The sequence below is a fragment of the Rissa tridactyla genome, chromosome 7, assembly GCF_028500815.1.
Source record: "Rissa tridactyla isolate bRisTri1 chromosome 7, bRisTri1.patW.cur.20221130, whole genome shotgun sequence".
NCBI lineage: Eukaryota > Metazoa > Chordata > Aves > Charadriiformes > Laridae > Rissa > Rissa tridactyla.
Window position 1 is genome coordinate 50,870,706 of NC_071472.1, and position 26,757 is coordinate 50,897,462.

Here is a 26,757-nt window from a genome sequence, read left to right on the forward strand (position 1 = left end):
TTTTTCAGATAGGTTCTTACATAGTTCTGTTCTCTGCAACTTCCAGAAGTGCATTAAGCTGCATAATTAGCATCTGTCACATGTAGCCTTTTCCTTCCCTCTTCCTCTCCCTGGAGGGAAACTGCATGAAGAAATTTTAATATAAATTTTAGAATCTACACTGTGCAGTGCATTCATATTAGGAAAGACACAGTCAAATAAGTTTCTGCTTAATCTTAGGTTCATCTTTGTGTAATATAAACTTCACCAGTTAAAAAAAAAATGCTACCGATCCAATTTAAATATTAACTAGCCTTTTGGAAAGACAACGGTAGTGGGGGCGGGGGTGAGATGATCCCCGTTGCATCAGATTTAAACCAGAGGAATTGTTGTGAACTGGGCAGTTAACGCAAGTCACTGGTCCTGGTATTACGTCCTTACACTCTCACATTGCAACATTGAGCCAAAACTAGTAAAGGGTAGACGATTTTCCCCTTCAGTCAAAAGTATTTATTTTCAAAGGAATAATGATATCTTGAAAAGCATCAAAGCAAAAGGTAGGACCTTATATTGCTTTTTCATTCACATTAAAAGATACTCCACTGTTGAACATAAAAAGTCAATGGACTACAGCATCTCCAAGTGAATCTCTGCAGAGGAACTTAAAAGAAGATGCCACCTTTTAGAAGTAAAGACTAAAAAGGAAGAAATGCAGCTTAAGAACAATAGCAACATGAAAAACAATGACATTATTTAGCATTTGATTTCCATTCAGACTCTCTCCTAATTTTTCAAAGTATTTGTTTTCTACTTAATTAGTTCAAAGAAAATTGAGATTATGGGATTGAACATATTGCCAACAACCTGAGGTATGAAGTGCAGACTGAATGCTTAAACTTCAGCTACAGAGGTGGTAATTACTGTAATTGGTCCATGTGAAGCAAGTATATCAAGCAGTATAGAGTTCAAACTCATGCCAGTCAGTCTCCAGTTGGCACCGACAGTTCTATCGGGAGGATACAGAGGTCTCAGCAGGACTTATTATTGGCAACTGTTCAACAGTTCTCTTCTCCAAATGGTTTCAAGGGGATTTGGGTGGGAAGAAAGATAATTTTTAACAAATTAAACTACCTAAAAATGGCTAGATGCCCAGAGCCACCTTGTCTGCATTAGTCACTACTACCAAACCATTTTAAAAAGAAGATTAAAAATATCATTGCTGTAAGGAAATGTCTATCCAGCTTTAACAATATGATCAGATCACCGCAAAGTTACCCAGACGTGTACCATACAGCATACTATAAGTATGTATATAAATATGTCCAGAGTAAAAAGTACAGCAGAGTATTTACACAGTGTGTAAGTAAACACGGAAAACAAGTAGCCCAAGTTACTGGAATCCAAGTATTCCTATAAGGGCATGCCATATAGTTTCAAGAAATCACAAGACTGCTTACTTTTTAATTAAAAATGACAATAGCAAAGCCCCCATGGGAGACAAGATTAGGGGGACTGTTTATTTCCCATTAGTATTTATCTTACAGCATTTGTAAGGTGTCCATAACTGTGGTGTAAAACATAATTTAGATTTGCACTGAGAGTTTTCACAGGAGACCCTGCTCTGTGCCATATTGATGTTCGACTCCTTTGTTTAGATTTTGCAAAAATGCTTTTTTTCAAATGGTGAATATGTCATTTTTAGCAGAGGTCTCCAGGAGAAGATTTGAGTTTAATGCATGGCAATAAAAAGAGGAATATGAGAATTCTTCCTCTCTTTAGTGTCAGCTTTGGTTAAGACGTATGAATGCACATGAATAGTCTTGTCAGAATCTCTGGGGCTACTGACATTCAAGATCTAACTTATTATTACTTTTGACCAGAATGTTAGCTGCTATGCAGTAAGGAGAAGGGAAAGAGAAAAAGATAGGACCACTCCCTAATCAGACAGAAATTTTTATGTATTTCTCTGGTTGGAAATCTCTGAACAGAACTTCTCTGCTGTGAAAATACAATGCTTATTTTCTCCAATCTGAGATGAATGACTGTACACACTCTTTAAATCTGCAGCAGGAAAAACAAAACAAATCATTGTTTAATGCCTGATCTAGCACCTTTTACTCATGGAAAGGATCCTAGTTAACTCATAGGAATAAAACCCGTACAAGCAAGTATTACATCCTTGTGAAGGACACACGCTTATCAGAAGAAAGGTTCTAGCATTTCTAGTGTCTGACTCTGTCTTTTACCACTGAAAGTTTCTTTGAATTACTAGCTTCAGATAAAAATAAGCTAACTAAATAATTTAGTTAAAATAAGATAATTTTAATTCAAATGTCAGTATTTATCAAAGATGAATACCACTACAATGAAAAGGTTCATTCACCAGAAGCAAAAATCTTGCGATGTGCTTCTGGCTGAGTTAAGAGAACATATATTTCAGATTGTTGTTGTTGTTAGCAATTTGTTGCCAAATAAATTGAAATTATTCAAAAGCACTGAGATCAGTTTAATCAGTATGTTTGTCTTCTGAAAGATGAGATGAATGAGTACCTTTCATTTATAGTGCAACAACAGAGAATCTCCTGCACTTTGCAACTGAAACTACCTTTAGTCCACATCCACAAGTCACAGCATGTCAGACAAAGAAACTGATTTGTTTGGTGCAATAAATGATAGCAGACCTTTACATATTTGAAGTGCAACAGATGGTCTTCCAAGAAGAGCATAATGACTGGCAGACAGTACACTTCGTTAGAGTGGCTTGGAATGTCTTCAGCAATTACACAGAGAGTGTTTTGGGGGGGAAGCCCTGTCATCTCTATGATTCTTCTCATGTAAATAGCTGTGATTTCCCTGTTCAGATGCTAAAAAATTGTATCTTCTAAAACCCGATAAGCTAGCCAGTGAACTGGAAAAGGAAGCACCTTTGGCCCTCCCAAGACTATTCAAGATGCGGCTCCAGACATTTTGTCACCTGAGAAGAGAGATGTAAGCAGAAAAAAAAATAGCATTAAGAGTAAACAACTTTGGGCAAGTAACTGTAAAACTATTAATTCACAGTCGAGTATTCTGTGGAAATGTAATTTATGAAAAAAGGAAGGTTTAAAACAAGGTCCTTCAGACTTTTAGAAGCTGGGAGGTCAACAGATGCAACATGCAGAATATCTAGGAAAAAAACCCAAAAGACAAAATTGCTAAATAATAACCTCCTTCCTTTGGGAAACTGGTGACTTTTGAAGAGCCCTCTACAACATGAAACATTGTGGCCACAGTTCTTCAGGGCAGGGTAAAGGGAGCTTTTTTTGAGGCTGTGGCAGTCTTTCCATTTTCATAGACAAGCTATTCCACAAGTCAGCAATTAAGAGCTATAATAAACAAAGAGAGTAATAAAATGCTAGTCTTTAATACAGTATACATGGGTTAGAAAAATTTAACTTCTATCTCTCCTTCCCTTCCCCCTAATCCTAGAATCAGTCTTTTCTGTTATAAAATCTTCCCCACCAAATTCACCCTGAGTAAAATTTTATGTGGCAATGTAAACACGACCAAAATGTGTCCTTTAACAATGTAACTTAAATGTTGATGGAATCATAACTGCATTACTCCCTCTCCAATTAGCAGCAGCATTCTTTATGTTTGCTTATGAAGCGTAAACTGTTCGCTTGTCACTACAAAGACCTTCTGTAGAGGACTTAAAAAAACAGCCACAGCAATTAAAATGACAACAACAGAGGTGGATTGGTCACATTATGACAGAAAATATCCAGCTGTTTCGGTCCAGCAAAAGGATACACCAACTATACAGAAATACTATGACCAAATTTTGTCAGGCTACATAATGATGATAGATATTGTGGCAAAAGTACGCATTTGCAAGAAAGGAATAAACTAATACAGACCCAAATCTAACCTCACAGACTCATTTTTCCCCCACCCAATCAGGATTATCACTCATCCTTTTTACCCATAGAAATTTCCCTTTTTGCTGGAACTATAGATACTCTATTTTGTGAGAAATTCGGTAAAATAAGAAAAAATTGGAGTTTTATAATCCAAAATAAGCAATGCAAAAAGTAAACTGATACAGTTAGGACAAGTAAATTAGATTTTAAACTTATTTACTTCAGTTGTGTTAAAAACATTCTGAAAGTTGTTAATTAAGACCATAAGTCTCATTACACCCAGGCTATTACTTATAAACACTAACCTCTGTTACAATCACATCTGTCTCTGCTGCTGGTTCCTGCCTGTTCTGCTTCACAACAGTAATAACATGGGGAGTTATTTGAAATACATGTATGGATTTGTAAAAATTATTTTAGACATACATTTAAATAATAAAGAAGTCTGAAAAGTAAATGTTTCAGGTTAGCTTTTCCTAGTTCAGATTATAGGGACTGAACATTGGAAGTGGTAAGGTAGGTTTGATTTCTAATACTGCAAGAAAGACCATGAGAAAATAACTGACACATAAGGAACCAGCCATTCACAGAGGAAAAAACCAAACACTGTTTGTAGAATCCACCTACAGATATGTCCTTGGAGAAAAACTGATGAGAAAATTATCAGGAATATTTTCATTGCTGTTTCTTTTCTGGAAGTTTTTGCCTCTCATAACAGCACAGACATAGCAAGGGATATGTATCAGAACTCATCCATGCATTATATTTTGCACATCAAATTAAGTTGATTATCCATGACTTTTGAGGCAAATACAGGAATGCAGAAAACATGTTAGCTGTTGTATATAGAATATACGGGCATTTCACGCCTTACTTTACACTTAGAAAGAGCAGCAGATAATGAGCTCAACCATTATACTGAGAATAAATTTTATTTGCAAGTCTAGAAGTATCTCTGTCTCTTTATCTGTTTTGTGAACCAGAACTTACAGGTAGCTCATAACATTTGTCTTCTGAGTTGTGTTTGTCTCCAGAGTAATTGCCGTAAGTGGGCAAAAGCTTTAATGTCTTCTTTATACCTTCAGCCATAATGTTTTTCATAAGCTGAGAACTTACAGATTCAAAACAATTACTGCAAATTACAGAGGACAAGAACGAAAAAAAAATTAAGAAAACCAAAAAACATGTCTTTTCCCTTCCCTAAATTCCCAGAATTCATCTTCAGATTTCATGCCTGTAAATTAGCTAAAATATTTTCAGACTATAATATTATGCAACTGTATGTTTCATCCGATATAATTGCTTGACAACAAGCATCTCTCTCTGCAAGTATGCGGTAGAGAATTTATTCACATCAGGAAAAAAAAAAACATTAGAAATTTGTCTAATTTTACAGTTTGCAGGTTAGACACCAACGACAAACAATTTAGTGTGACAGCGTAGGCAAGACACAACCTTGAATCATTCTGGTTTTTTGTGGACACAAAAGACTGCCTTTTTCATCAATAGCCACAAGAAACATTAGACTGCCAAAAGGTCTGAAATCAGCATGTTTTGACAAACCAGTAAGAAATCCTGAGAAATAAAAAAAAAAAAAGGTCATTTGAGCAATATCTCATAAATATAATTATTCTTTGCAAATGTTTGCTATTTAATACAAACGGAAGAATGTTTTGTTCCATCTGGACAAGTGGTATCAGACACCACTTTTACTAAGACAATGAGCACAAGACTGTTCAATCTCCAAAAGGTAAACTCCTTGACATTAGGCTGATAAAGTCATTTGAGATTTTCTAATATACGTGTGTCATACAATAATTACATTTTGTTTTGTAGTTTACAAAAATCTATTCACAAAAATACAGAAGCTTGTCATGCATTCTTTATTTTCAGAGAATAACACTCATCCATGTAAACAGTCCTTTTAAATCACTGTGATTGCTTGCATATGAAAATTACCGGATAAAGCAAACAGTGTCTTATTGGAATGTATCGGAAACATAGAATGTCTTTTGTGACTTGTTTTACAATCTCCTGGAAGTCACATATACAGCTGAGTGTGAAAGTAAAGCTTTATAATAACAAGCCAGAAAGTAATAACTGTGCTTATGTTATTGTCTTTGTTGGCTAATTCACTCATATTTGTCTCAGAAAGGACTGACTACCCATCACTAGGTCAGAAGGGAAAGTATACTGCAACAATGGTTTAATAAGATGTCCATTGTTCCTCTGAAGTCCTAAGCTTTCATATGCTCAGGAAGCTAAAGCTTTGAGTCACTCTTATTACTTAGATACTGAAAACCAACCAGGTTTAGAAGGCATTAGGTACTAGAAACGCTACCTGCTTTCAAACACAGTGGGGCTTTCTGTTCACAGAAACCTTGCAGAATTCTACTGTGAAATAGAAAAGAGTCCACATGTGGAAGACTTTAAAACTTGGCCCCAGAATGACTGCAAAATGCAAGTAAAGCATTAAGTTGCAACTGCAATGTAGGAATGGACATGGAGTTCTAGCCAGAAGTTGAATCAAACCCCTTTGTATGAAGTGAATGACCACTACTTAATATCATAATAAAAAAAAATAAATATAGAATTCTATGATCTGATCAGTATAAAACTGGGTTCTATTTGTCCATATATCAATAGTGCTAGCATGCTTAGTCAAAGAAAGGTCTTCTTTAAATAAACAACTTTCTGGAAGATTGATTGATGTTTGTTAAGTACTGGATATGGTCTGAATATTCGCATGTTTCACAAGTGTAACTTTGCAATGTAATTACAATAAGGCTGCAGACCTTGTAGAGCAGAAAACTAGGGAGAAAGCAGAACACTTCTTGTGCTGGAAAGACCTAAAAGATTCAGTGAAGAAACTGACGGGAAGTGCCCTTCCTCTGAATGCAGATACCTGCATAGCCACAGTAACTGCAGTGAAACAACCAGAAGGCCGTACAAATGACAAGACAACACGGCAGCCATAGAGCAGGACATTCCACCCACATATGGATCCTGAAAACACAGACTTCTGGATTACAGCATCTGGAAGTACAACAGAGAATAAAATCCTACTTCTGTCAGGTAAAGCAGGAGCCTATGTCAACAAGAATCACACACTCATATTATTGCTCAACAGATGTACTTGAACTAGAGAGATAAACTACTTAAAAATACAGGGAAGGTACGTGCAAACTGTTTTGCCTCTTGTGCCTCTTTCATTGTAGGGGAAGTGCACACTAGCCAGGATTCAGAATACCTTATTCTGCAGTAAGTGAAAAAAAAAAGAGCAAAAGAAATCTTGTCAATATACAATCATCTAGTGTATTACAAGAAGATGGGAGGACAACCTTGATAAAGCACAAGCACAGATAAAACCAATACATATATAAATTAGAATATAGTAAGTACACTTACCACTGAAAAAAATTGTACGTAATTCTCTGTCCTGAGGAAGGCTTTAAGACTATTTTCCTTTTTTCAAATCCACACCATCAGTGAAGTCCCATAAATGAATATTCTCTTGCAAATAAAGTGGTCGTCTTCACTTTTTGGCAACTGCTGTAAGAACTGCCTTACAAAAAAGATCCCATAAGTAGGTTTTATTCCTGTGAGTAATCTCTTCAAAGAGTGAGGAGAAAACATGAGCTAAAATTACTTGCACAATCATGTTTTGTAACTGTTCCTAGCCTAGTAGTATTGGTCCTTCCTTTTCCCAAGTACAAAAATGGACAAACTTTTCTCCCTCTAGTACTAAGAGGAAAAAAAAAATCTGCTTATCCTTGGATACTTACAGAGTTTGGAGGAGCTGAAAACAATGGAGCACTGTGTGCCCCACTCATCACATAGACTCTGGAAAAAAAAAGTATGGAAAAGAATGCACAAAGCATGTAATTACTGTTTCGCAAGATAATTTCATTATTAATACATCCCCAAAGATAGCATGCACAGTACCACAGTTTAATTAGATGATAACTGGAGGGGGTTTGAATTTATGAGGTAATAAATATATTTTGGTATAATAAACTCCAAGGCTGAAGTGTTTATTAATCTAGAATATAAAGATTATATAGTTGACAAGAGACAACCTCGGGTTGCGCTGAGATGCCTATTGTTTCTATATTTGAAAATTAATATTTACCTTCTTTTTGGGAGCTAGATCAGAAAGCCAAGATTGCTGTGGGTGGTACTGAACAATACTAGAAACTGTCCCACAACTATGTGTTCTCAAAGGCAAAGACTATTTAAGTTTCAGAAGATGATGCGTTTTTAAAGTTTCACTTTTTAATCAATTTGTCACCTCCTTATCTATTAAGTACTGCAAATATACCCTCTATACTACAACTTCTGACAGCTATCAATGCCTTACTCTGATGGTAAGAAAGGACAGATTCCCTTGAAGGATAACTAGAGCCTTTACGAGACTAACAGGCTCCTCTTCTGTTCCCCCCAAATACTCAATTCTATCTCTATTCTCCTGCTTTTGGATTCACCTGCAAGACTACACCATATAGTAGCACATCAATTTTAGTGTCTCATTAAATTTTTTCTTTCCTTAACATTGCTCTATAAACTTTTTGCCTAGTACAGCACATTAAGGATTTGGAAAGTCACTGTTCACCACTGCGAGAATTTGTATCCTAAACAGCTGTGCCAAGAAGTCTGAGGAATCAAATGGCATAATCTATTAACTTGTCCTCGGGTAGTTACAACTACAGCTGTATAAATTGCCATAGAGTTCAGTCCATTTAAACTACATTTCTCTGTTATTTTGAAAGTGCCAATGTGCCACACAGACAAGACGGAAGACCAAATTTAGTCCAGGAAAAAGTGCGCATGATTGAAGTCAAAGACCAGGTTGCTTAAGCCAAAGCTAACTTTAGGCCTGAGAGAACTAGAGAGAAAGAAAAAGGAAGAAACAGTAGGAGGAATAGCGTGTGGCACCCTCACCTTGCAGGTGAAACGAGACTAACAAAAGCAAAACACATGACTGAGTGATGGCTGCTGTGGCATTAACGGGCAAAACCAGAGAAATCCTGGATGTGTCAAGAGCCACAGCACACTGGAGCACAGGGAAGGAGAGGAGGAAAGGGACAAGACACATCACATCTTAGATTTACCGGTAACAAAAAATCCTGCTTCCCTGAACCAGTCCATGCTGAGTGATAGCAGTAAGGAAGTTGCATTACTGAGAGCTGTAAAGAGTTAAAGATATTTAAGAAAATGTTTATTAATTAGCTTAGGTGATCCAAATATAATTGGCCGTGGGTTCAGACAGCTTCCAGTCTGGCTCCATAGGTTCAGGGCAAAGGCCTCAACACTAAATCTTGAGAAGACTACACGGATAATTAGTGGAAGATGACGATGACGGCCATTTCCAAAGCTCCTGCTTTTTAATTCCCAGGCCTATATACTCTCTCCAAATGAAAGAAGCAACAGAGCTAACTTTTCAATATTAAATCTCTAGGCAGTATGTTATTCATACAGCTTATGTAGATGTCTTTACCCTCTGGAAAAAACAAAATTTAAGAAAAATGGTTCTATCTTTGGGGAACAGTTTAAGTCTCAGGATAACTACATTAGGAAATCTAACTCTATTACTTTGTATCTTGCATTTTATTACTAGATTGGTAATAGGAAATTACCAAATAAAATTGGTATTTTACTTGGTAATTTTTTTCTGTGGGCCTCGTCTAATATGAAAGATGGTGATCATCAAATTTATTCAAGTTTTCCTGTCAACAACATCATTAACCAAATCCCTCAATTTCAAAGTAAATAAAAGCATCTGGGCTTCTCGCACAGCAAGACTGACTTGCATATTTAAGCCTCATATATAGATGAATTTGCACTGGACCAAATTTGCATATTAATGAAGGACTAATTGCTCTTTGCAGTCAATTTTATGCAGATGAATTTACTCCTCTCAGTACAATTTTCATAATGTTCAGAAAGAACCAAAAAATGTAAAACTTTTTAGAAGTACACAAATGTTAGACAATCAAGGAAGAAATATCATAATGACATCAAACAGCTTTACATTAAATTGTATATAATTCATCTTTTATATTGTTGCTTTATTTTAACAGCCTCCCACAAAGAACGGAACAATTCATAGAATAACTTCAGCTTATTCCCCCTCCTCGGTCTCAAATTTTAACAGCTTGTAACAACCCATCATATTATCTTGTTTCCAGCTGGAAGGATGGAGCTTGAAATTTTAGGAGAAGTTAAATTTGCTAAACAGGAATTTATTTTCTCTCAGTCATCCTCATGCCACAGGTCATTTAGGAGATACCCTGCCCCCCACGATTTTAACGTAATTTCTGCCCAGTTTTGCACTATCAAGAAAAAATTCAAGGCCCAAATTCCCATTCAGTCTCTGCTTCTGAGATAAAGTACAAAATGCCGAGAATAAAACAGGAAAGTATGTGGGAAAGCAAGACATCGACAAACGCTAAGGAAAAAACGGTAACATTAGGGAGGAAAGAGGAAAATATAAAAACTGGAGTACAGAAGAGGAAAGGAAGTGAAAATGGAAGGAGAGAGAAATGATGGTTCAATGTGTATATTCAGGTCTACCTAAAAAGGGGAAAACTGAAGGATTTGGAAGAAAGTTCAAGGCAAAGTAAACAAATAAAAGAGAAAAATCAGCCACAAATGTACCCACAAAAAAAAAGAAAGAGAACAGAAAAGATAAGGAAACAAGAAATAAAGTGAAAATTAAAGAACAGAAGATACATAAGAAACAGATAAATAAGAAGATATGAAAACCACAGTTTTTCCTAATTCTGTTGGAACATAAGGGCAAAGTTAGTGGGAATGCATTAGGACTCTGAATTTGCATGTATAGCCTTCCTCTTGCCAAAGAGAAAAACCTCATTTTAACTGTGAAGACTGATAACCATAATATTTACATATATCATAAAATCACTTACAGAAGATTATTTTAATCATAAAAGGAATAGCATAAAAATTATATCTTTAAATGGTTTCAAGGCCTTTTGTAGAAGGAACATGGGAATACAGTTCACAATCACGACATCTGCCATATCTTTGATTGCATTTGTTGCCCTTCTCTACAGCTTTTGCTGTTTCAACATATCCTTTTTAAGTCACTCAGTACTCAAAATGCAGATATACGACGGTTTTATAGTGGTATCAGAAAGTTTCTTGTGTTTCTTCTCTATTTCTTTTCTAATAATTCCTAGTATCCTACTTGCTCTCTAGATCACAGAGCGTTGAGTTTACAGATCTCCTATAATCCCACAATTTTGTTCCTGAGGAGCAATAGTTTATAACCATCGCAATATTTCATGATCAAAATAAAATAGTCTTCAGCATGAACCTTTTGACCGAGCTATGCAGTCCTTCCCAAAGAAGAATCAGAAGAGCTTGTGAGCCTCAGATGCAAAGTGGAGGGAGCACATGAGAACTGCCAGAGAGGTCGCGTTGCCGTCTCTTCTGTTGGTCTTTCCAACCTTGATGACAGAAGCCACAACATATGGAGCATTTGTTAAGGATACACTCCTCCCATGAGCAATAAGGGCAGTGGCTGTACTGAGGCAAGATCTAGCCATTGCAGGGGAGGGAGAAAAAAGAAGAAAAAAAAAAAAGAAAAAAAAAAAAGCTTCAGGGCAGAAAAGTTGGCAGAAAATATCAAACTGAGGGGAATGAGAGGGAAAATGACCAAGAAGCTTTCACTAGCATTCAAAAAAAGAATAGACCATAGAACAACAACAAATAGAGTTATAAAATAATAAAAGTAATAATTGGAAAAGAATGAGAAATACCCTACCAGGAAAATATTGCAATGCTACTGCTGAAGAATTTTCACCAAGAAAACAAGACTTAGTTCAGCTGATCAGCCCAGAGAACTTGCTTTTAAAAGTTATTTGAAAACAAACTACAGTTCTTTGTGTACTTTGAAAATACAGCTTTTATTCTGGATTACAAATTCAAAATGTCTTCCTATTTTGCTCCAGAGTAATGAAGGGAAATGCATCCTCCGTTATAACTTACGTATACAGCATTTGAAAACCTGCTATGGGCACTCCCCCTTTTTTTCCAAAAGATGTCTGGCTCAAGTGATTAATGCTGTGTGAATGTAAACAAAGATAATTATTCAAACAAGAACAAGATGTTCCACCCAAAATGATTAGCTTTTTCAGTGGATGAGATGCCTACTTCTAATCATCAAGAAAGGTTAACCTGACCAGATTTAATTAGCTACTTAATACAATAATAAAGATGCATACATAAATGGGGAGGAAAAGACTACAGAAGCAACACTGAATCCAAACAAAATACCTCCATCAAGCACAAAGCCGGGGTTGTTATTACATGATTACACTCACGTAAGAATTCCCAAGTTTTTAGATCCACTATACACACTTTTGCAATTGTCTGTGTGGAACTTTACCTGATTAATAATAATAAACACATATTAAACAAACAAAAAAAGCAAGAAACAACATCCCTAAAATTAAATGATAAAATGAACCCTATGATATTTCTTAACACCGTGCTTCAAATTCATAGAAAAAGTCAGCTGCTTCATACAGATTATTTGTGGGCTACAGCCTTAAAATGAAATAAGTTACCATTTCCTCATAATAAAAAAAAAAAACCAACTAAAAAATGCTCATCACTCTTTGGAATCACAGCTGCTCAACTAACCCCTGCAAAGCAAATTTCTGACTCAGAATTAAGAGACAGCTCTTTCTGCTTAAGTGTATTTTAATAGCATCTTCTCTGCAGAACAGATGTTTTCAAGTTTTGTGGGTACCATAAATATTAAGAACTGGGCAATACATTTTAGATGACAGTTCTCATTAATCTGCTAGCATTTGATTTTTGAATGAGAAGGACTATGTCCCATGTAAGATTTTATTTTTTTATATATATATATATAAAAATATATATATAAAAGAAGATATCAGACAGATGTTTTCAACACAGAGTTGATATTTTCAGTGAAAAAAAAAATACTAGTCTTACTTTAGTATTTCCCTAATAATTAAATTAAAGCTTTCTAATACAGTAACAAAACAACTTGCAAGTATTTAAATTTTATATACTTGGAATACTGCAAATATATTACATTTCAAAGTATGTTAGGAAATGTTATTAGCCTTGTATCTCTGGATAACATGTATAGCACTTGCTGGTCGAGGCTGGTTGTATGTCTAAGTGCTACCAAATAATGAGTTTTCAAAGTGGAGGACTATCCATCAGACATTCCATTTTCTTTCAGTAAAGTTTAAACATCCCTTAAAATAAACAATTCAGTGCAAACCAATGTATCTGATATTGATTTATTCTATTCACAAGAAGTAACAACATGATGGTAAATTCAATCTATTAAATGAGAAGTTTATGAGCTTAAATATATCAAAAGGGCAATGAAAGCTAATATATAGTGATTAAATAACAATCTGTGAGAAAAAGACACTCAACCTTCAATTCCATTATACTGAAGTCATATACTGTCGAAAAGCAGGCTTTTGAATTGTTTCAAAGGAAGCTGCAGCCATTTGCCCTTTTTAACAGCTTGAAAGTTCACAAGGAAGGATTAATTTATAATTTAACTGAAATGTATCTCAAATAAAGTTTTTGATTAAAATCTACATTTCTGAGCCTCCTGGCAGTGCCAATATCGCTGAAACAGGACATCAGCTGCAACGCCAGCAATTCTGGAATGCAATGCAATAAACTGTAAATCAGTTTTGTCCTACTTTAATATCGGTTTAACAATGAAAGAAGAACTTTGATGTTTAATATTTAAATAGTATAATTATTCCTTTGGAACTAAGTCCAGAAGAACCCTTCATGGGTACACAATGCAAAACAACAACAGAAGGAATGTGTTGTTGCTACACTAGGAGGCTTTAATTTGTAGGACCCAGTTGAAAGGTACAGCACAATTTCTGTGTGCTGCAGGAGATTCCACAGAAATTCTTTAGAAGAGGGAAATGCTCTCCCACGATGAAGATGGATCCACACACAAAATTGAACAACAAAGCTTAAATGCTGTCAAAGCAGAGAACTGTGAACAATATCCACTACAGTTAGTTGCTCAGAAATCATCCCCAGCTGGCTATCCTGCTGCCTTGGTTTTGAAACTCAGACACAAGGCTTGCTTTCTTCATCATTGTTTTTGAAGTCAAGATTTGAACAAGCAAAGCCTCCCTTTACATTTTCCTCTCTCCCCTACCATTTGTCACTTCAGGATGGGTGAACACAGAAAAATTTAGATTTTTGGGAGGAATGCCTGTAATTATGAGCTAAGTACAGTCTCTGAACATTTAATAAATTAGTAATGTTCAGATGCAATAGTTTTTCTGGTTTGGAAAAAAAGTTAGAGAGAAGGTCAGTTTTGCACCTGCACTACAACCAGGGAATGTAGGGTGATTATAACTGCAACTGTCAATTTTTACCAACCATACAGGACACTAGAATTACAAAACCATTTCCCACTACTTAAATAGATCCAAGGTACTACTGAAAATACAAAACCAAATATAATTATCTGCTGTAACACAGAAAACTCTTGTATGTCCAAGGAAATGTGAGACAAAGATGTCATTCATTTTAACTTCTAATGCTGTTTGCCAGATCAAGCAATTACAGAGTTACACCCACCGAGGAAGGATGAAGAGTGATAGAGGGGTATGGGCTGAACTATGACTTTGCGATGCAAGGAACGTTCAAAGTAGTAGGAACTTCTGTGATGCAGAATACAGGCATTATAACGCGACTTCCAGTGGTGGGAACACATCATCTGCCTATGCCTACAAACACTCTTAACCCAACACCGTACTGCACTATCCAGTATCTGGCCACCATGTTTCATATATGTTACAATATAAGCTATGCACGGGAACTAAATCGTGATTATCTAATTAGGAAGTCAATTCTTTATAGCACTCTGCCTTAATTTGTTCCAGAAATTAAAAAGAAAAGAAAAAAGTGTAATGAATACAAAAGGAAAATGAAAGCAGAGAAAATTTCATTATTAAGGTGGATGAATACTATCTAGGGAACAGAATGCCACCGCTACTTCTACCATGGAGTTCCAGTGCAATGAAAGGTAAGTTATATAAAGCCATGCTCTTCAACATTTGGTTACTAATTGGGCTCTCAACATGAAAGCATCATTAAACGTAAAGTCTAGTTTCAGCTCTATTGCCTGGAATGGTACGCTGCACAGTTCAATTACAGGAAGGAACTGTGACAGCTGGAAAAAGCTCAGGAAACAGATTCATCTGAGATTTTAGTTGCTGAAGTCCATCAGTATGTTTACATAGTTATGGATGCAGACTCTAAGCGAGATTCTCTCCCACAGTTTTCCTTCTAAAATGTCAAATTTGTAGCAAGACAGGCAAAGGTCTTTCATACAGCAGCGGTGGGATACGATGTCTCAAACTTGAGGTATCTTCCCAGCTGTGCCTGTCTGCATTAACCGTAAGCCATGGCCCATTCTCTCCACTCTGTCACTTCACACGTGCTTGACTTGAGCCTATGCCTGCCCTGAAGAGGCTACTTGTAGGTATAAGGCTACCAGTACAGGACAGAGACCCTGGTGATTCATCTACAGAGCCAGGGCCTAGAAAGGCTCTACTAAACACTTACACGCTCAAAGAGCGAAAAAAATAACTGGCACTTTAAAGAAGGCAGAGTTTGCAGTCCCACCAATATCATTAAGAAATGCTGCTAAAAATGTAAAAAGTTAAATACTGATAATTAGCGTAGTAATTGCTGTTAAGATCAAAATTCTTATTGATTAACATCTGAGTACTGGAAAATAGCGCTCACCTTTAGTAACAATTGCAACCCTGACTTACTTCACTGCGTTAATTTTGAGAATAAGGGATCTTTATATCTGAATGCAAATAAAGACATCTAATTCATCAGTGTAGTAAGAAACTGGTCACTTGATGAAAACACGATGGATTGACGTTCCCTATTTATCATTGCATTCTTACTCCACGGTTTTCAAGGGCCATGTAATAACATGGTGAACTGAAACAAAAACTAAACTGCAAGTTTACTTGCTCAAGCATTATTTACTATTTGCATTATTTCAAAATGAAAAATAACTACATTTCTCTGTATCTCATATACTTATATAAACACTCAGATATTTTACACACAATTATTCCTAGTGTCTAGTGACTTAAGTCCAGAAAGTGTATGTACACTTATGTCTAGACAGATAAGGATCTACAGATTACATGTGTACAGAGAGGGAGTGTGCATATGCAGGCATTTGTAGGTAATGAAAGTAGAGCACTATTTACTACCTAACACAGATGGGTAAGTCCACTTCGGAGATCTCTGCAGACTTGTGAAATTAGGAGGATGTGCTTGGAATTCTTCTTGTCTTCTTCCCTCCTGAAGTAACTCAGGCAAATGTATTTTGGCAGCTCCTTTTAAAGATTCAAACTAGCCCATTTTACATAATAACCTTCAGCTGCATTGAACACAAACACACAAAAAACAGGTAGCACAAACACTAAAGTCTAAAGTTGTATTATTCACATGCAAAATACACAAAGTCTCAATAATCTTGCAATTAAATCATAAGTATACTAAAATAATTTTTACACTAAGTTGTTTTGTCTATGAGTCTTTTAGGAGTGAAGTCTGCACCCAGAGCGAAGTTCCCAGTAATGAAGCGGTGTACTTTCCAAGGCAACTGAGGAATGGCAAATAGATCAAGACATCTCTAGACCTATTGGTTCCCATCAAACCAAGTAAAATCCAGCCTCCTGGGGTATTATAAGCTCCTGCTCAAATGCAGAGTGCAAGTCATCTGTATTAAAGAACCCCCTTATTCCATAGCTCCTAATTAGCATTTGCCTCAACACTGAAGTCCATGGCTTTCATACTATTTGTCTATTAATTTATTTGTTGCTGGGCATAAGAAAAGCTTAAATCACAATTCTCTGAAATGCCAAATGAAACGAATCTCTTTCCAATCTAAATTTTAATTAACTATTTTACTTCAGCATTGCATCTTATTGCTACAGATTACTTGGAGGTATATGCAACAAAGAAGGTCTATAGAAATACGGAATGCATGAGAATGAATATAAAAATATTTACTTTGAAACTTTCATTTCTTTTTCTCCAAACTGTTAAAAAATGTATTTGGTTGGTTGAAATAATGTACAGACAGAGTAACAGAAATATGAGGTGACAGAAGAAAATGGACCAGATCCTTGTGAATCAACTCCTTTTTGCCAGGCACGTAAACTAAACCAGCCTCAGCTTGATGCAACTGTTGTATCTCCAAAATGAACGTTAGACATGAAATAGAAAAAAGGCTGGTGAGACAAATTTATCTTATGAGCTTTTTTTGTTATTATTCCCCTTCTACATTTTCAAAATATCCCTTAATGCTCTTTCCTTTCAGAAGGAAATCCAAGTCCCTCAAAATAATATTTCCAATCTCAGCTGCAATGTCTTTCATAGTAATTCACTCTGGATGTCTGTTACTTTTTGTGAGGAATAGTTCTGCTTGAGTTCTCCACTTAGAACAAAACAACTCTGTTTTCCTGATATACTTCATATTCAAATTATTCCGAAGTGTAGCACAGAGACATTAATTAGATAAGGGCATAGGGAAACATATAATCCATACATGGCTGCCATGATGAGCTCAACAGCAACTGATACAGCTGTAAGCATTAAAACAACTCTAATGAGAGATGATATTGACCTAAATGCCAGAGTTATCATCACTACTTCCTTTGGAAAAAAAAAAAAAAAAAAGAAAAAAGAAGAGATTGACTTAACTTCCACTTCAGCAGTCTCCACCGACAAATATTTTAGTGTAATATCTACTTCCGATTTCCACTTAAAATACTTTTAGATTGTTACTTAGATATACGCGAATTTCAAAAGCGATCTCCATTTTAGTTTTCTATAGTCCTATGATTTTTACACTCTCTTCTAATTAATTGAAAAGGATTCCAACTTCTTTTCTCTTTCTACCTAATTCAAAGACAGATGTAATATACCTTATCTTTCGCTACCTCCTCTCTAAATTAATAACTGTGTTTCTGTGCAGCCTTTCATAAAGTTTCCAGCTGAAAATAACAATGTCTAGTGCAGTGAACCCCTTGTTTCTGGTTACTGCTAACACAGAAGAGGATACAATCCTTTCTTTTCTACACCTATGTCCACATTGCAGTGAGAAGTGCAGGCCAAAGCACACTGGTACTCAGGCTGCAGCTCTTAAAACCAGCAGCACAGCCTGCAACCCCTGCCCTCCAGTTCTGAGTCACTGCTGTCGACGTCAGGTGGATGAACACGAGGGCAGCTTCCCTGTGCACGTCGTAATCGCCCATCTGACTGCAGCAGCAGTGCTGCTCCCAGGAAACTGAGACTATAAAGTAACTTTCATGATTAAGATGAGCTATCAATAATCATCTATTTTTAAGTACAGCATCCTATAAATCCTCCTAATTAGTAAACTAGATGTCTTCTTTTTAGCAAACAATCCCCAGCCTACTTCCTTATTTATTTTCTTGAATTCAATTATATTTGCCACCTGCTGGCCCAATCACCTAAATGACAGATTCTGGATGTAAGGTAGAAGCTGGGCCATAAACAATAATTTCATTGTAGTTCAATTTAAAATATTTGCCTGCACCTATTTTCTCTGCTTTATAAAGAATGTTTATGCTACTTCCTCCTCCAGGGCTCTGCTGGCTGTGGGACTTTGCACTCCCCATCAGGAGACGTAGCAGCAACAGCAGCAAGAATTTTGCACTGCTCCTTACCCTCCACGCCGACCTCACAAGAAACCAAAACTGAGATTTTTCTGGAGGGGAGGGACCACTAGAGGCTGAATAAAGAGGGTAGAAGCAATTTCCAAACCTGGACTGAAAAACTGATATATCTCCAAAAAAGGACCCTTGGTAAAATATAGGTTAGGAAATATTTCTTTAGAAGATAAAAATAATAGAACTCTCTTGACATGAAAAGAAATGGAGGAGGCTATATTCTGTTGTTATTTACCTGTCATGGGGCTCTAAAATCCACCTACTCCATAAGATCAATAATTTACATTTCCAAAAATCTTCATGAATGAAATCCAGTCTGTAAAATGCACACCTTGCAGACGGAGAGTTTAACTTGAAGGATGAATTCAAATGCTTTGTTCGGTGTAGCGGACTAGTCTCCCATCCAAATCATCAGGGTTCTACAATTCAGGCCTTCAAAGAAATCCCCATTTCCTTCCGTCACCTTTTGAAACATAAGCTGCAATCATACCTTCAAAAAACTCACTGTTACATTCTGAAGCCATTACACCTTCCTCAAAAAACACCAAAACATGGGAAAGCTGCCCTTCTGAAATTTAACAAAACTCAACATTGTGACAGGAGACAATAAAAGCAATGACCCAGATTCTTGAGCATTTTCCCCACGCCCCACTATTACAGTATATATAAATTCATGCTACTTCCTTTATAATTACAGATACTTTCTCCATTATATTTTCTTATAACTGGTTAAGAATACATATAAGCACAAGTTATTCTCTAGCAATTCATTTATTCTGTGATTCTGCATCTTTCATTTCACCAGTTCTTTCCCAGATGCATTTTCCATCTACTTGCATGTTTGAAAATTAATGTTAAGCCAATATTGGGTAAAATTATTTTACCATACTTATTTTGCAATAAATAGCAATTTGAGTGAGTGTGTAAAACTGTATAAATGAAAACATTAACCAAACTGGAGGCATACAGTCAGTTAATGCCCTAATAGAGGAGCCTTGGAGAGAGAAACCGTACAGGATTTTTATGTAGCATGTGGGAAAACAGTGCAGCATGGGAGTTTTGAATGTTAATACTGCAGCTGTACTAAATCTACTGTGTCAGACTCTGTCTGCAAGCAAACCAGATTTAAGGAAGTACATTTTTACTGCAGCATTGGAGGCTGAAAAATGGTTAACTTGGTTAAGTTCAACAGAAGTAAGTTCAGCTTACTTAAAAAAGAACAGACATGAATTATGTGTACCTATTAAATAGTCACAGACAAATAGATCTGTATGTAGACAATTATGTGACCTGTATAAAGGTTCAAATTATGTATCAAAGAGTAATGTATTTTACAATTATATTTTAAAACTGTGGCAATTATATGTGATAGAGAACAATTACTGTATTGGGATCCAAACAGCGAAAAATAGAAAACATTTCTGTTGACCAAAATTTCATTGCTTAAAGTCTTTTATCTGCTCTCATGTCTTTCTCCGAATGTACCATAAAATGTTAGATGGATAACTGAGTGACCCTGGGCAGGACTCACAGATATTATTTTGTTGTAGTATTTCATATTTTCTTATACGTTAAAAGAAAAAAAAATGTTCTATTGCACACAGAAATATACACAGGACAAATGCTGTTCAGCTGCTGTTATCACTGTGACGCATTTAAGAAATTTAAATAAACATGCCAACTCTTCTGCAAGCCTTGAATTAGTTGTTTTTCCATAAGCACCGAACACAGTGTTGGCCTCACTGACGACTGTGCGGAAGACATTCTGCAGGCCCTTTCTGAAAAGAGGCACAAAGAAATATCCTCCGTACAGAGAATTTCTGCAGGATGGGATGCATGACTGGGAAGTTTGGAAAAGTATGCATGCATACATCCACACACACACATGCAACAGTTTTGGGCATCTATTATGTTACAGCTAGAGTCCTAACAGTGCTATGATATATTTAATTTATAGGTTAATTTACCTATATCTGTCCCCCTCTCCTCATGCTGTTGTTCTCTAGCTCTCTCCCCTTTCACAGGGCTAAAGAGAATCTTTTGTTGGCCTGTATATACTCCATCGCATGTTCCTCACCCACAGCCCCTACTCACACAGTTGACATCTCCATTTGGTCTTCTCTAGGAAGCTGCTGTCAAAATTATAACTGGAATGATTTAAAACCAAACAAATAAACAAACAACACACACTAGTAGTGTGGTATGATGAACTCAGCACCAAATTAGAGAGTAGTAGACCAAACTTTTCAAATTTGAATGCCTGAAGTTACACATCCAGATCCTTATTTACACATATTAGGAAGCCTGCTTTTCACCAGACATGCTCAGACCTCCCAGTTACTACAACTTTCTGCATCACTCGAAAAAGGCTTTTTATTTAGGTACTTATCTATGGAGTTCTTGCCTAACTTCAGCCAATCAATTCTTCAATTTTCACTTACAAACTTCAGCATTTCTGCTGCCACATCAGTAAAAATGAACCTGTTAACTTGCTGGAACTTGAACGTCCCTCAGCAAACTTTATATTTGTATTCTTGACCTGTGAGCAGTCAGAGACCTGGCTGAAACTGATGGACGAGACAGTCATTTTCTACTGAAAACAGGGGAGACAACACCATACTTCAAATCATGCAAGCTCACATGCTTAATCGTTATAATGTCTTCTGAAATAAGTTATCTATATGAGCCTAAGACGAATTACAATATTCCTCCACCAGTATTTTACTTCATAAGAAGTCCTTAGTTAAGTGGTAAGTACTCTTCTAGGTAGCCTTCCATTAACTCTTTCTATTAATGAAGAAAACTACTGAGTGAGACAGAACTCACTCTTAAATTCTTAAATTAAGATAATCATTATCATAAAGAGATGTTTGACAGTTTGAGGGATATGGGTGTGCTGGGTGTGCTGTGATTTAGTTCAGAGACTTTAGTTCAACTGAAGACTCAGACCATAAGACTAAATGAATTAAGCAGCCTCACCCTCCCCTCGTCTCTAATTGTGTAAATCATAAAATCATCACTCTAAGGGACAGAATTAGAGATCTTTGCAAAAAAGACACTAGTGTTGTTTTGTGACATAAGTGCAAACATACTGAATTTTCTCTGCCTACTCAGAACTGGTTTTAAGTATGCCACTGCAAGAAAAGTATACATTACAGCAAGATAACAAATGTGTCTTGCTTAACAAACAACAGTGCTATCTCCTTTGACCAGACACCAAGTAGATGGCACTATCTCTTAACCATATGCTGCAGACAAAGCCTCTGGCAGGTTGAAAGTTGAACACCTCCTGCTATCATATATCCACTTATAATATAACTAAACCACTGAAAAATAAGCATACAGCCAACATGACATACATATTAAATGCATGGGGGAAAAACTCTTCCATGGAACTGAAGTGTCACATTTGGAAACGTGGACTAGTCAACTATAAAGACTAAAGGCCACCTATGCATTTCCCGCTAAACCATACAAGCGTGACAATTGCACTTACTCTGACTTAACTGAAAAATGGCTAAGTTTGTGTTCACTTCCCAAAACAAAAATAATTTTTGAATTAGTAGGAGGAGTACTCTAATTTTATTCCAGAAACCTTTGCCTTCTGAATTAACATCTGCATCCTAATTTTTACAACCAAAACATTTGCGTCGTTAAGCATGGGGAAGTACAATGAACAACTGCTTAAATGATACCAGTTTCATATGTGGTATTTAGTTCAGAAACGTGCTGCCTCTTCACCAAGCTGTTGAAGTCTATCCCTGATTTTGTAGTAACTAGGGACACATGACATCCATAATATCAGCAACAAGTAACCCTGAGTTTTGCATAATTCAGTTACTAATTTTTCAGCATTACTATAGCATACTACACTACTAGCCTCAAGAACATCTGGAAACATGCTCATTGCTGTTAAGGTCAATGGAAAGTCTATCGCTGATTTCAACAGGGGCAAGCATGATAAAACTAGACAGACATTTCTGTGGGATAGATATCCTACCAAATTTTGCAGTGATCATCATTCCATAAATTACACAAACATCAGTGTCTCCTCTCCAACTAAACCATTTTTATTCATTAAATCAGAAAACAGTGAGCTATATGTGGGCATAAGCCGAAGGATTTCCTAATGGCAAAGCAAGTATTTTTATTTTTATATAACGTTGAGGTAAAAGGGGCCTTGATCCTACAGACTCATGCAAATAACTTTATAGACAAGGAGCTCCTTGATTCTAATGAGACTACTCACTTATGTATGCTAATCACATACATTCATAGGATTATGTCCTAAAAATTGCAGCAGAGGTAGACTGCACCACTTGAAAGAACAGTAAAGTTCTTGGGGAAACTGCTGCCAACATACCTGAAAATGTTTTACTTGTTATTTGCATATTCAATTTTACCTATGATCCTGATAAAATTAAGGAAAAGTTATATAGCTTTGCCTATAGATTCATAAGGCTCCTTGAAAATCGTGATGGGCATAGTTTCTGTCACTTCTATAAATTCTGATGGACACAGATTCTGTGGTGATTGCTTTGTAACAGAAAGTAGTTAGACATGGCTAGAAACTTGTATTAGAGATCTGTCTGTCGTGAATGAATACAATAAAGTTGTATAAAAAGAATTTTTTCCCCCACAATATTTACATTTCCAAATCTGTGTCCAATATCTTCACTAATATATGCTCCTTTTCTGAATGGATTACTTACTTCAATTAAAAGCCTGTCAGCTTTTTTATTTATTTGCTTGTTTATTCAAGACTAGGTTAAGCACCTTCACGCAGCATTTGTTTTTCAGGCAGCCTCCTCAAGTACGCTAATGCCAGACAACTTCATTGTAAGTAGGTCTGCCCACGAAAATCCTATTCAGCAGGCTATGCCTGCTTTTATTCTAATCCAGCGGTAGCTTTTCCCATCAACACATAGGAGTATCTTGTCCTCAGAGCGTTGGGAAGTTTCTCCTAATGCCATTTTTTACAGTTATTAATGCTTGAGCCTCCCATTATTATAAATCAAAACTAGCAGAATATGTTGGCTTCCCAGGATTGGAAAAAAATCTTTTAGCATTACATTTTGTATTACAGCGGTCATCTCTACTGATTTGTAATATAGTTGCAATAAATAGCTTTGAGTTTTAGTTAAACCAAATCAATTCTGCTTAGGGTATTAGTCAATTTTAACAGCAACATATTGCTTGTGCAGTATATTAGTAAGAAAAAATATTAACATGTATTAATCTAAACATGAATGGAATACCAATGTTTTACCAAGGAAGAATTTTGCAGTCTCTAATAAGAGACCCCAGAAACTTGGGATAAGTGGGGAGGGAAATGAAGGAAGCACAGAATAAACTTTCATTTATTGATGGTCAACAAGAGCTAGTGCAGAAAAGATGACCGTAATTTCTTCAAAATATTGGAGAACATTTATGACAGGGAGCAAACCAGTGTGTTCTTGAGCTTTGAGAAGGACCCAGTGCTCATTTCTGTGACAGCTCTAAACTGGGGAGCGAGGACTCTAACTGAGCATCTGAACATAGCCCAGGATATCTCACCTACTATCAGGTGCAACTCTTCAAAAACACTTCTCAAGATAAATTAAAAATCTGAAGAGAAGCAAAGCTGAAAGCAACAGCATCTTGCACAACTACCACAGATGACTGTAAAGCCTTTTCCTTTTTTTTATCCCCCATTTTTTTTTCTTTTAAACACATTTGACCATGAAGTACAAATTTTCAAAATGCCAATGCTAAAAAAACAACTCCCCCAAAAAACAGAACCCGCAGTAGGGTTCTATGGTTCTTTCACAGGAAGCTGGGAAATGCAAGAAATTATGCACTGGATCTAGATGACAAGCATTTCCTTAAGACATGTCAATGATTTAGGCAAATTTAACTCCCAATAACATTTCTATGAGCCAAAAATCTACATCTTGTTTCCAAGGTCCTCCTTCAGTCTAATTATTTTATCTTATGCAAGAAAAGTTAAAACACAAAATACCAAATCACCATTTAATGAATAATCGTATATTTTCCTATACCAAAGAGCTTGAGTGGCACACAAAACAAGTACAAAAAAAACCTGATGTAAAATTCCTATTTTACAGTCTTATAAAATTATTTTTAAATGCAGTAATTTAAATGCAGTCATTTTACCCTTTTACCCTTTTTTTTTTTAATTATGCTTTCCATACTTGTAAAATGTTATAGGCATAATCTGGATAATCTTATTACATGATGAACATGGTCTTACTTGTGGATAAGACTTCCTAATAAACTAACACACATCTGTTAATATAAAACCTTTTTGTCAGAAAATAATTAAAAAAGCCCTCTCTAAAACAGAGAATTTTATATATTGTCACCAAACTAAAAACAGTAAGTAAATATTAACTTTGTGAAGTGCAAAACAAGTTTTATTGACCAGTGAGGTAAATATTGACTGAAGTGAAGCAAATATTTATGTGCTGACGTTAATGGGACAAATCCCGTACAACATGGCAAACAAGATTTTGCCTACTATATTTCTGTGTTTGTATTTATTCTGAAAGTTCTGAAAGGAAATATCTGGAAATCCGTCTACAATGGAAATGCTTTTTAAAAACAATTGACTTTCCTTAGCAGCTAAAATGGATATGCATTCAGAGGGCTGGAATATTTTTGACCTTGTACAAGACAGAGGTTTTATAAGTTGTTTTCAGACAGAATGTGTTAACTCACTCACTAAAATCTGACCAGACAACGACATCCAGGACCTCTGTTTAACAGGTCTCTAAAAAGGTAAACATAAAGTTGGTCAGTTTTCAGCCCCTCATAAACCAAAATTTTTCTTACAATATAGTGGTAACTAGTGCCAGAAGATTCTTTATCGCGCCATTTGTTCAGGTTATAGTCGGTCAAATAAAAGTTTTAATGGCAGAAAATCTTAATAATTACAAAAAAGACAAAAAGTAGACTTTTTTCCTTCTGTGAGCTAAAGGCTGCCACCCTATCAGACCCCGGACAGAGCAGTTACGTGAGCACTTACAGGAAGCAATACCTCAGCCTGAGGTACCAACAGAACCAGCTGCAGGGTTTGTTCCTATTGACAATGTGTCACAGAAGCGTCCGTCCCCCCCCCCCCCAATAAAACCCTTTCCCATTATAAAACACAAACTAACCTAAATTAATAAACCCATATAACTTTTAAACCTTTCCATTTAATGAGTAACATTAAAATGTTCGTTTGGGTTTTGAAACCAAAATATATTAATATTTACCAAGGAAAATAAAGAACAATTAAAGATATAACTATAAGCAGGTACTACAGACCGAATATAAATTAACAAACCTATTTACCCCTTCCTAGTAAATCCACTCAGAGTAGGTTTTTACACACATGAGAAGTCATCATTCAATAGAACAATTCACACGGGGATTCACACATTCAGATTAACACATTAGGTTGGAAAAAATATAATTTCGAGAAACTTCAGAGATTCTATTGAAAATTCTGGCACCTTTAAGCACACCCATTAGAGAATACCAAGGTCTCACACAGTGGATGATCATTACAGTCCATCTTCTGACCTAAATACCTTTGTAATGGTCTTACAACAGCAATTAACACATACCTCCTAAAATTCTTTAACAGCTGAATGTTTTTCGAGTAATTGTATTTAACAGATCCTTCAATGTCACTACAAGAAAAGACCAGTTCAGAAAACAGCTTCTCCACTTCATTCTAATGACCATGGGAATCGCTCTTTCTGGTGGATAAAGACAGAGGCTGAGCACCCTCCTGTGCAGCGAGCAAAAATTACAACTGCCCTTTGTGGCTCTGCTATCTAATTTTCATTCAAGGCTCTATCTATGCACAAAACCCAAGACTCCGGGATCTAATTCACCAGTTTTAAGGCAATTATATGACACCATTTCAGTGGAACTACTCTCAGTTTAAAATGACTCAGTTCAGAAACGAGCACACTGCTGTACACAGAGAGCTACTGAGATTTCTGGAAATCTCAGGGAACAAGATGATGTCATTGCATTATAAAAATATCTAGTTCAAATTCTTTGTGAGTCTGCTGGACAAAGCTTACATGATCAGA

At 36.1% G+C, this 26,757-nt stretch overlaps 1 long non-coding RNA gene across 1 annotated transcript; it reads right to left on the reverse strand.

Annotated features, from left to right (window-relative positions):
* LOC128912375 (uncharacterized) lies at positions 1 to 26,729 on the reverse strand. Its single transcript, XR_008467614.1, has 3 exons — positions 26,281 to 26,729; positions 7,667 to 7,724; positions 1 to 7,493 (listed from the first exon to the last, which is right to left on the reverse strand). It is a non-coding gene; the product is annotated as an uncharacterized LOC128912375 (long non-coding RNA).
* Positions 26,730 to 26,757: the final 28 nt, after the last annotated feature.